The sequence below is a fragment of the Helianthus annuus genome, chromosome 2, assembly GCF_002127325.2.
Source record: "Helianthus annuus cultivar XRQ/B chromosome 2, HanXRQr2.0-SUNRISE, whole genome shotgun sequence".
NCBI lineage: Eukaryota > Viridiplantae > Streptophyta > Magnoliopsida > Asterales > Asteraceae > Helianthus > Helianthus annuus.
Window position 1 is genome coordinate 139508314 of NC_035434.2, and position 11597 is coordinate 139519910.

Here is an 11597-nt window from a genome sequence, read left to right on the forward strand (position 1 = left end):
ACTAAAAAGGAGTTTTCTGATGCCTCAATAATTGGGGCTTTTACAAAGAAAAGGTTTTTGAAGGTCCAATCTAAGGTTAACAACAGGTTTGTATAAAAACTGTTGAATTTTCTGGCTAAAGTTTTTCGTCCAAAAATGAGTTTTCCGGCGACCTTAATAATTGGGTTTTTACTAGAAAAAAAAGGTTCTAAAGGTCTGATCTAAAGTTACAAAAAGGTTTGGGACAAAAAGTTGAGTTTTCCGACCAAAAAGGAGTTTTCCGGGGAAAAACGTTTTCCCTGCGACCAACGTTAGGGTTACCTTAGTCAGGATCTATTGGAGGCCAATATGTGAATAGTTGGGATTGCTAGTGGTTGAGACTGTTGGCAGACAACAACGAATAGTTGTGATTATTAAAATCTAGTAATCCATTTTATTTTCTAACCTTGTTTTGTGACAAACGGCAAAATTCCGGTAATTCCGTACAACTTGAACAACTATTTCGACTATTATTTTCGCGTATTTGACTTAATTTTAATTAATTAAAGTCTTGAGAGTCTAGGAATTACTAAAATCATAGTGAAGTATGATAACGAATCCGTTGCGATTAGAAACAATATCCTAGACTAACAATAGGAACGCGAATAAACGATACTTGTCAGTACTAGTCGCGGTACAGTCTGACACAATGAAAACAAGACATACAGTTATGTCTACACAAATATTCTATAAAAAGCTTTGTCCAAAAATATTATGTGTCTAATTATTTACAAAATTCCAATTAAAAATCAATTTGTCCAAGTCCGCAAAATAATACAGCAATCCTACGGAAATGTACAGCATTCCGCAGAGCGAAACAGTAACTGTCCGAAAAACCCAAAAATAAATATTATTTGACATAAATAATATAATGCGTATTAAAAACGACACAAAATCCGCAATCAAATCTTATTGCGTTAAGCTACACGGTTAGTTCAGTAACTGCCAGTCAGCAAAGCCGGTACCGGAACCGTGTCAAAAATAATAAAATTTTTAGTCCAAAAAGTTGGATTAATTATTTGAATAATAAATCAAGTGCAAAAATAATTTTTGTTATGTATTTATCTAAATAAAACACGGTGTCAGTATTTAACCCGGTACAGGACCCGAACCGACTTTTCACCCGAATTACAAACTAAAAATTTTGGTGAACTAGTTTTACCTAGTGTCACATTACTTTAAAATATTAGAGCTTAAAACCTTGTAGATATTTTTATATAAAATATCAAAGTTCTAAAAATGCTTAAAGTATTGAGTTTAAACAATAATTTTATAAAAAAATTCAGCAAAAATCCCCTTCCCTTGGCTGATTTTCGAATTGGTGGGCCCCTCTCAATGCCACCATTGTTTAACTTGTTGTGTTGGAACTAGGAGAGCATGATTAGTGTAGCTTTAATCCAAGTAAACCTTCCAACACTCCACCTTCTCTTTCATAATCCCAAAACCATCAAAAATTTTTACTACTCTTCCACTCTCTCTCTTAAAAATTTCGGCCAAACCAAACCACCCTCACACCAACTTCATTTCAAACTTCAAATTCAAGAGTTCTTGCACATATGAAGATCCATGGATGAAAGAAGCTTCAAGGGTGTTTAGAAAAGCTATTAGGAGCCTTCTTGGTGGAACTTGAAGTTTAAAATCATCAAGATTTTTCTTATCTTCATCCTTATTTCCTAGCAAAAATTGTAAGAACACTACACTAGTCTTACTTCTATCTTGATTTCTTTTACAAGTTCATCATAATCACATATGAAAAACAACAAGAAACAACTAAAAATCATTATTTTTAACCATGATTTTTCTATGATTATGAGATGAACTTGGAGAAATCTAGACTAATAAACTTGAATCTTGGTTATTCTTACTCAAAAAGATGATCTACATACATGCATGTAGGATCAACCAAGATTCATCAACAAAGTGATGAACATGAGTTTTTGATGAACATGCATGCTAATAAAATGTGAAAAACCATTTAAAAACAAGAAAATAAATTTTTGAAAAATTTGTTGAATAAAGTTTCCATTTCTGGAAAGGATCAAAAGCAAGAAATATGTTAGTAGTAAACATTTTGAATACGTATTTATGCTTCAAATGACTTTGTAAGACATCTAAAACAAGAGTTTTTCATAAAATCTCGTTTTACAAATTTTTGGCAAAAATAAGGAATAAAGTTTCCTTTTTGGGAAAGTTAAGAACAATATCATGTTCATGCTACTTTCGTTGACAAAATGTGATAGATATTGATACTTGATGATGTTTTGTATTGAAATAATTTGAAAACAAGTTTTGTATAAACTTGGGGAAAATCCATATTTCAAACAAAACCATGGCAAAATTTTTATAAATTTTGTGATGTATTAAAAGTTGTTAAACAAAGAAGTTTGTGACTAAAATTATTATTTGAGGTCTTTAAACATGGTTAAACAATTTTTGGACAAAGTCATAAATCCATGTTTTATAAAAAGATTTCTAAATAAAAATGACAAGTATATATTTTTGGATAAAATGTGTACTTACAAAAATATTCATCAAGTATCATAAGTTTATATATTTTGATATGTACATCATGTGTTAGTTTTAGTAGGAACAAATGCAAAATTATTACACATCCCTAAAAATTACAATAAAATATATATAAACTTGAAAATGAAATAAAATGTCCATCCTTGGACACGAAAACACAAATGGACAAATTCGGACACTATTGGACTATATGGACTTTTGGACAAACAAAAATGGCACAAACAAAGCAAATGGTAAAACGTGACGGACAACACAAACGGGATAAATGATACGAATAAATAAAACCGACAAGTAGTAAATGACTAGAATAAAATACGAACCGTCACACAAGTTTATGCACTAAAATGTTCAACAATGGCATAAGTAACAATTTTTATAAAAATTAGATTTTTATAAAAATACAAGTATTACTATTATTATTATTTTTTTTTATTTTATTTACTAGCCCAAAAATTATGTAGTTTAAAAAGTGGTCTATAAATTAAAATTGGGCTAATGCCCATTTCTCATAAACAAAATTTGGGCTAGGCCCACTTTTACAAAACAATGGACTAAAATGTATTTTTAGTCAAAATTGGGCTAAAGCCCACTTTACAAAATACTTGGGCTAAGTCCACAACTATAAACTAAATTGGGCTAGGCCTACCTTTATAAAATGTTTTGGGCTAAGGCCCACTCCTATAAATTAATTTGGGTTTGACCCATATTTTTAAACAAAGTTATTTAGGCTAGGCCCATAAGCACCAAATACCCAAAATGGACTTAAATTCTAAAACATAAATTAAGCCCATTCAAACACAAATAAAATAAAATAAATGTATATATACAAGGAAGTTATATATATATATATGAAAACACAAAAACAAAATACAAGATAGAATATTTGTATGATACACAAAAACAAACCTAAGTGTCTAACTAGATTAGAACACTTGTAGGTCGAGAAACGAACCGCGAACAAGGAATCGAATAGAGATTTGCACGGAACGCAAATCTGTGAGTTCATGTTTTCCCCTTTTACTTTGAATGTTTATAGTTCTAAACTTCGGGGATGTATACATGTTACAAATAGTATGATAATACAATGAAACTATTTTGATCACATGCGGATAGGTGTTTAAAATAAAGGGGCCATTAATGAATAAACAAGTACCGAGGAACAAACGGATAGATCTATTTGGGTTTTGGCAAGCCCCACTCTTAACGACAACGATAACCACGATCGTCAAGAGTGCCTTTGTGTCCAAACTAGTGTCGTTGACACACACGATAAATTGTCAAGGTTTGGTTGCCTCCTATTCGGCATACATATTAGTGTCCTTGCAACACACTAATGATCATACAATTTTTTTTATCATACTATACAAAAACGAATTTTATTACTTCAAATGTTTTGGAGACTCATTTGATGCAAAAACAAAATAACATGAATTCACTCAACTTTTGTTGACGTTTTCAAAATTAACATGTATTACAGGAGATTAGTGGACGGCTTTGGGAAAATATGTTCAAGTGGTTATCAAGAACGCAAGCTTTTGTGATGTCATCCGTTTTTAGTGTTATGTTTTGAACTTTGAATAATGTAGTTAAAGTTGTTGTTGTTTCAAGTTTTAAACAAGACATATGTAATGTAAATTATGGTTTTGAATCAAATGTATGGATGAACATCTTTTATGTTTCAAATATGTTGTTTACTCGATTGATTGTAACGATTGCCGCTCTCGTCACACCTCGCCATACGCTTCCGCACAAACCGAAAATCGGGGTGTGACATGTTTTCCCTTCTTTTGTGTTGCGTTCGATGCCTCTTTGTCCCACAAGTGAGCCTCATATCGTCCCGTTCGTCGATGTCTGAAAATCAAAACTATCCGTTATCCAAATATTAAAAACCAAGAAGAAAAGTTTTCTTAAACTCTAATATCTTTCAAGAAATTTATAAATATTCGTTGTTGGTTAAAAAAACTAAGACTATGTGTTCTGGGAACACCGCCACCACCGCCCTACCATTACAACAATGACGTCGTTGGGCGTTGCCCTTAGGATGTTGCCAAAATCATGGGTGTGGGGGCATACTTCATTTATTTTTATTTTTAAAAAATATTAAATTATATATAATCTAATCATTTATCTCTATCAAAAAATTTGGTTTTCAATTTTTTATTACCCACCACACCACATTTCACACCCCCACAACCCCCCTAGTGGTGTAAATTGTGAAAAAAAAAAAAGTGTGGCTACCTTTAACCCCACCACAACACAACCTAAAAACAATATCATTCCCGACACAGAAATTTAACAGTCAACCCTATAGCATAATTTTTTTCAACACATTCGTAAATCTCCATCACCTGCTGACTCCTCAGAACATTGAGGTGCGTTTGGTAGTTGCTGGGTTAGGGTGAGTGTTGGTCGTGACAACATTACTGGACTGATCAACAAGTGGCCTTGTTGATGTCTGAATGTTAATTTCATCACCATCAGCCTTGTGTTGTTTTTTCACATCTGAACTTGATGCATCACTTTCCATACAAAACAAGTTAGGCCTTTTTAGGCTTGCTTTAGATTTTGGGCTAGTGTTCAAATCCATAAGAGAACCTTGTTTGGACTTCAAAGCTCAATCTAGAGATTGATGTATGAGAGAGAGTGAAAAGAAAGATGCAAAATGAAGGTTTTAAATATAGAATTGAGACATAACCATAAATTACAAAAAGACATGAATGAAGAATATTTTCAAGTCAATGGTAGAACAAATACAAAATCACTTAGAGAATAATCACCTTAAAAGACGCATAGCATTTAATCTGTGAGAGATATGGTTCATTTACCTATTTATATTTACACTAATTATAGAACTATTAAAAAAAATACTAACTCTTAGCAAAAAGTAATAGGAACACATACTCTTTAATTCTTTACCACCTAATATCCATCTAAAAACACATAAGACCATATGTAGTGGTACACATGAGTAATGTCACTACCTATGGGCATTGTGTGCAATGTGTCAGTCCAATCAGCAATGGGGCATCTGAGGCGTTTTTCTAAAATGAATATAGTGGGCATGTGGGGATTATGTTAAAAAGATGTGTAAATAAAATTAAATAAAAAAATCAAAAAACTTTATTGGACAAAGAAAAGGAAAACAAAAATGATTGGCCTATATATATATATATATATATGAGAAGGATCCGTTAGGAACCACCCTTTATTGCGAGAACCGTGAGAACCAATGTGAACACAATCAAAAATACCTAAAAATAGCTAAAAAACACACAATTTTTTTTTAATATTTTTGTTTAAAAAAATCGTTGGATTTCGTTACCAAAAAAAAAAATTTTTTGGCTACTAAAAGTAGCGACTTTAAAGTAAAAAATATTTTTAAAAAAAAAATTATTGTGTGGATTTTTTTTTTTTGGGTTTTTTGGGGGTTTAGTTTTTAGCATTTTAGCTTCGGTAGCGCGTGGGGGGAATTAGTTTTTTTTTTTCTTTTTTTGGGGGGGGGGTGGGGGTAGGTTTTTTTAGGTATTTCTTGTTGTGTTCACATTGGTTCTCGCAATAAAGGTGATTCTCACATAAACCTTACCCTATATATATATATATATATATATATATATATATATATATATATATATATATATAGTGGAGAGTTCAAATGAGAAGAAATTTGTTGTAAGAATAAAAAAAAAGAAATTTCAACCAAACATTGCATACAATTTGATGATGTAAATCAATGCCCAAGATTTGTTCACTCAGTTCACAAATACAGTAGTCTTCACTCTAGAACCCCACCCTATCTATATAAATGCAAAGATGATAGGCACGACAAATCAAAGACCAGGCTAGTTGGCATTGACGACTCACTATGTATTTCCTACCGAAAGCATATTTTCTTTTTTATTTTCCTACGCGCTTACAATACATGTTGGCATTGACGACTCAATAGGCATTTTTGACGGTAAACATATTCTCTATTTCATTTTCCTAGGTGTTTCTGAAGATTTCACTAAATGCAATTATATTGTTGTGTTTGTTATGGCATAATCATTATTGAAAAAATAAATTAATTATTTGTTACGCGTTTCCGACGGAAACCATATTTATTATTTTATTTGACTTGGATTTATAAAGATTCCTTCTACTAAATTAACATCCGCGTAGAAATAGTAAATACTAAATGCAACAAGTACAAAGCAATCTAAAAGTTAATAAACCCTAGAATTTCATCCTCTAACCATTTGGGTTCTCATTATTCATATAAACATAAAGAAGATTAACATGACAAATCAATGACAACATGTAGGCATTGACGACTCAGTAGGGAAAAAATAAAAAAACAAAGTTAGACAATTATTCAGAACGAAAAGTAATAGAAGTTTTATGACGTCAAAATAACATAGAAACTTGATAGTTTTGAGAAAAAGTAATAAATCTTTACCAAACAATGCATACTGACTTAACTGGAATCCAAAGTTTTATACCCGCACAACAAGCGGATTAATTGATGTGATGGCTCGAGGCGAAACAAGGTTTTGGAACAAGGTGGGGCATGATTTTTATCAGGTTCTTCTTAAATTTCATGAATCCAAGACAATTTTCCATGAATGTTCTTCTTCATTTATAGCTTTAATTCTGAAAAAAAAGGGATCCATTGGGATTCAATGATTTTCGGCCCATTAATATTTTGGGATGAATTAGTAAAGTAATATTAAAGGTGCTAGCTGAAAGACTAAAACGTGTTCTGAATTCGGTTATTTGGAATAACCAATCCGCTTTTATAAAAGACAGCAATGATGGGCCACTTATTATTAATGAAGTGATAGTGTGGGTAAAAGGAATGAAAAAGAAAATGTTGATGTTTAAAATCGATTTCGAGAAGCTTACGATCACATTAATTCGGACTTTTTGGATTCGATTCAAGAACAAATGAACTTTCCTTCAAAATGGTGAAAATGGATTCAGGAAATTTTAGCGTCCGCTAAATCTTTGGTGTTAATAAATAGGTCCCCTTCGTTTGAGTTCCAATTCTCTCGCGGAATTAGACAAGGAGATCCTATCTCTCCTTTTCTATTTCTCTTCGGGATGGAAGCATTTTCGGTTATGATGGAAAAAGCGGCAGATAAAGGTATTTTTCAAGGTATAAAACTCCCGAATAACGGTCCCTCAATTACGCACCTTTTGTTTGGGGATGATGTGCTTTTGGGGGGGGGGGGCAATGGAACAAGGAGAATGTTCTAAACATGGCTAGATTGCTTAGATGTTTTAACCTTGCTTTGGGGTTAAATATTAATTATAGCAAATCGAACATGTTTGGAATAGGAGTTTCAGATGAGGTTGTTAATGATTAGAGCCAACATGAATAAAATCACCCATTGGCAACCAGTTATGGAAGTGTTCGAAAAAAGATTGGCTATACGGAAAAATTCTACACTTTCGGAAGGGGGCCGTCTTACTCTTATCAAGCCGGAAAAGGAGACATTACCTACTTACTACTTTTATAAAAGACCGCAATATCATCAATGGGCCACTTATTATTAATGAAGTGATAGTGTGGGTTAAAAGAATGAAAAATAAGATGTTGATGTTTAAAATCGATTTCGAGAAAGCTTACGATCACATTAATTGGGACTTTTTGGATTCGATTCAAGAACAAATGAACTCTCCTTCAAAATGGCAAAAATGGATTCGGGCAATTTTGGCGTCCACTAGATCTTCGGTGTTAATAAATGGATCCCCTTCGTTTGAGTTCCAATTCTCTTGTGGGATTAGACAAGGAGATCCTATCTCTCCTTTCCTATCATCAGGATGGAAGCATTTTCGGTTATGATGGAAAAAGCGACGGATGAAGGTATTTTTCAAGGTATAAAATTCCCGAATAACGGTCCCTCAATTACGCACCTTTTGTTTGCGGATGATGTTCTTTTGGTGGGGCAATGGATCAAGGAGAATGTTCTAAACATGGCTAGATTGCTTAGATGTTTTAACCTTGCATTAATTATAGCAAATCAAACATATTTGGAATAGGAATTTCCGATGAGGATGTTAAGATGACGGCTAAAGAGATCGGATGCCAAAGTGGGAAACTTCCATGTATATAGCTTGGGTTAATGATTGGAGCCAACATGAATAAAATCACCCATTGGCAACTGGTTATGGAAGTGTTCGAAAAAAGATTGGCTATATGGAAAAAATCTACACTTTCGGAAGGGGGCCATCTTACTCTTTTCAAGGCGGTAATGGAGACATGACCTACGTACTACTTCTCTCTTTATAAAGCGCCCATTAAAATCATAAATCAACTAGAAGCTAAGCGTAGCACATTTTTTGAGGGGGGGAGGGAACGAAGGAGAAGCACAAGATGTGTTGGGTGAAATGGGACAAAGTGATGAGACCAAAAGAGGACGGGGGCCTGGTTATTACACCTCTTAGGGATGCTAATTTAGCTTTATTGACCAAGTGGTGCTAACGATTTAAAAGAGAGAAACAAGCATTATGGAAAAAAGTTATTGAAGCAATTCACTTTAACAAAAGAAGGGCGACATACATGCCGTTAGTAACTTCGGTATCGGGCACTTGGAAGTCTATTGTGGGGCTGGATAAGAGCATGATTCAACATAATATAAGGTTGGAATACTGTCTCAAAGGGATAGTGGGAAAGGGAGTAGAAGTTTGGTTCTGGTGGGACATGTGGATAGGGGATGAACCTCGGAAAAAGGCTTTGAAGGATTGAAGGATTGGAAAAAGAGAAAGAAGTGAAAATTCATGATTGTATTGAAATATGTAATGATAGTGTGACATGGAAGTGGAGATAGAAAACACAAAGTTTTAATCAGAAGGATCTAGAGGATATGAAAAAGCTGGATGATGTTTTGAAACACGCTAAGTTCACGCAGGAGTCGGACCGATGGGAATGGACGTTCGATGATAAAGGCATGTATAAAGGCATGTTTTTTGTGGCATGGATGAAAGCGGCTTTATGCAAGAATAGGCAGAATCTAAATGTTTTTAAATGGAGATGAAATGGATGGGTTCCAAATTTGCTAAACACATTTACGTGGAAGGCTTGGGTCCTGCAGCTTGTTTGTTTTCTTGAAGAGCTTCTCACCAAAAACCTCTTCCCCACCTCTTCCCCAAGCAGACATGAACCCAAGTCTTCAAACCTCTTCTCTCTGCCATTCAAAACAAACCACCACCACCACTTCTTCTCTTCATCACCTCCACCACATCTCCGCCACCACCTCCACCCCCAAGTTCACCCATCTCCTCCACCGACAATACCCCCTCACCCATCTTGGCTCACCCCCATTTGGTGGCGGCGGCGACGGTACAGAGAGGCGGAGAGAGAGATGCAAGAGAGAGAGACCGAGGAGGTAGATGTTCAGTTCCGCCTAAAACCCTAACGCACCACCTCCACCACTATCACCACTGCATAACCACCTCCACCAACACCACAACACCACCTCTGATGTTGAGTTGTTTTGTCAGATCTGATGGTTTAGATGGTACAGATCTGATGTTGAGTTGTTTTGTTTAGAGTGAGAAAGTTAAAGGGTAGGTGGTGGTGGAAGGATGTCGGCATTGGGGGTGGGACGGTGGTGGTGGACGAATCTCGGAGTTGGGGGTGGGACGGTGGTGGTGGACTGTGATTTTGGTGGGGATGAAGGCAGAGAGAGAGAGAGAGAGGAGTGTACTGTGTTGTGTGTGTTGTGAGAAGAGAAAGAGGTTTTTGTAGAAGTAAAAAAACAAACACTCTTCTCCTTCCACACTGCAGAGGTTTGGTCCACCTCTTCTGCTACGGATGTCTGCAGATGTGGTCCGCAGACTGCAGACGTTTTACCTCTGAAAAAACAAACAGCACCTATGGAAAAAGTAAAAGTGATGAATTCTATGATGATTTAAAGCATTACAGGAGCAACCCTTTACAAGAGCAACCCTCTTATACAGATTTTTTAAATTTGGCAACCTTGCCAAATTTTTGAAATTACAAACTGACCAATATAAATCCGAAACGATAAATAAAGATGTAAATCATGCTAATATATGATGTACGTGTTGTTAGATAATAAAGTAAATAAGATTGACATTATTGGGAAAAATTCTTGAGTGATGAAATTGGAGCCTTAAATCAAGGAATTCAAACCTGAAAATTAGGCCAAATTACGCTTGTTTAAAGTTTGGGTGAATTTTGCTCCGCTTCCCTTTATCAAGCTACCCGCTTCTCATTGACGTTATTAATGAACCATTCCATAGTGACTAACTTAGATTCTTATACATTGGAACTTCATTATATTTGAATCCTCATACAACAATACAAAATAAAAGAGTATTAACGACGATAATATCTATCAATAAAGGTTGTTACTGACAACCCCCTTCGGAATTTTTTGATGGATATTCTCATTTGTGACATATCACCGACAAAAGTTACCTGTGGATCATTGATGTCCTCATTTACCTATGGAAGTTGAAAGAAAAGAGTAAAGATGTTTGGAAAACACCTTCTTTGGGTTTTACCTTTATACCTATGTGCGTGAGAGGTGAAAACATTTAGTAACCACACGAACTTTTTTGTTTGACTACAACTACTCACAGTTTATTATGGACATATTAGAATTGTTTAGTGCAATTAAAAACTTATTTAAATTAAGGTTAGTTGCAAATCATTTTCATTTTTTGGGTATAATATTTGGGGTTGTTGGCTCATTTCTAAGTGAAGGAAAACATGTAGAAAACACAAGCTTAGCTTGTTTGATAACCAAGAGAACCCAAAAACGTACTATGCTCTGTAGTACACGAGAAAGAGAGAGAACTCTCACATTTTGTTCCATTTCATGATCAAAGAGATTGAGAGACACCTTCTACTTTCTTTAGTAAGTTCTATGAAAAGAACAACATAAAAAGCCCTCATGTGATTCTCAGGTTAGTCGGTCATATGCGTTACGTCTCACATCTATTTAAAGTAACTAGTATAACCTATGACTTTAGCCAACATGTGATTCTTTTTCTCTCACTGAATATCGTTACTATTGATTCCCATCTAATTTCTAACTTTGGAG

General features: G+C 34.5%; 1 long non-coding RNA gene across 1 annotated transcript; it reads left to right on the top strand.

Moving 5' to 3' along the window:
• The first annotated feature begins 1455 nt into the window (after positions 1–1455).
• On the top strand, positions 1456–4159 carry LOC110934395. The gene is made up of 3 exons (XR_002588299.2): positions 1456–1703; positions 3483–3540; positions 4022–4159. It is a non-coding gene; the product is annotated as an uncharacterized LOC110934395 (long non-coding RNA).
• The last annotated feature ends 7438 nt before the right edge of the window (positions 4160–11597 follow it).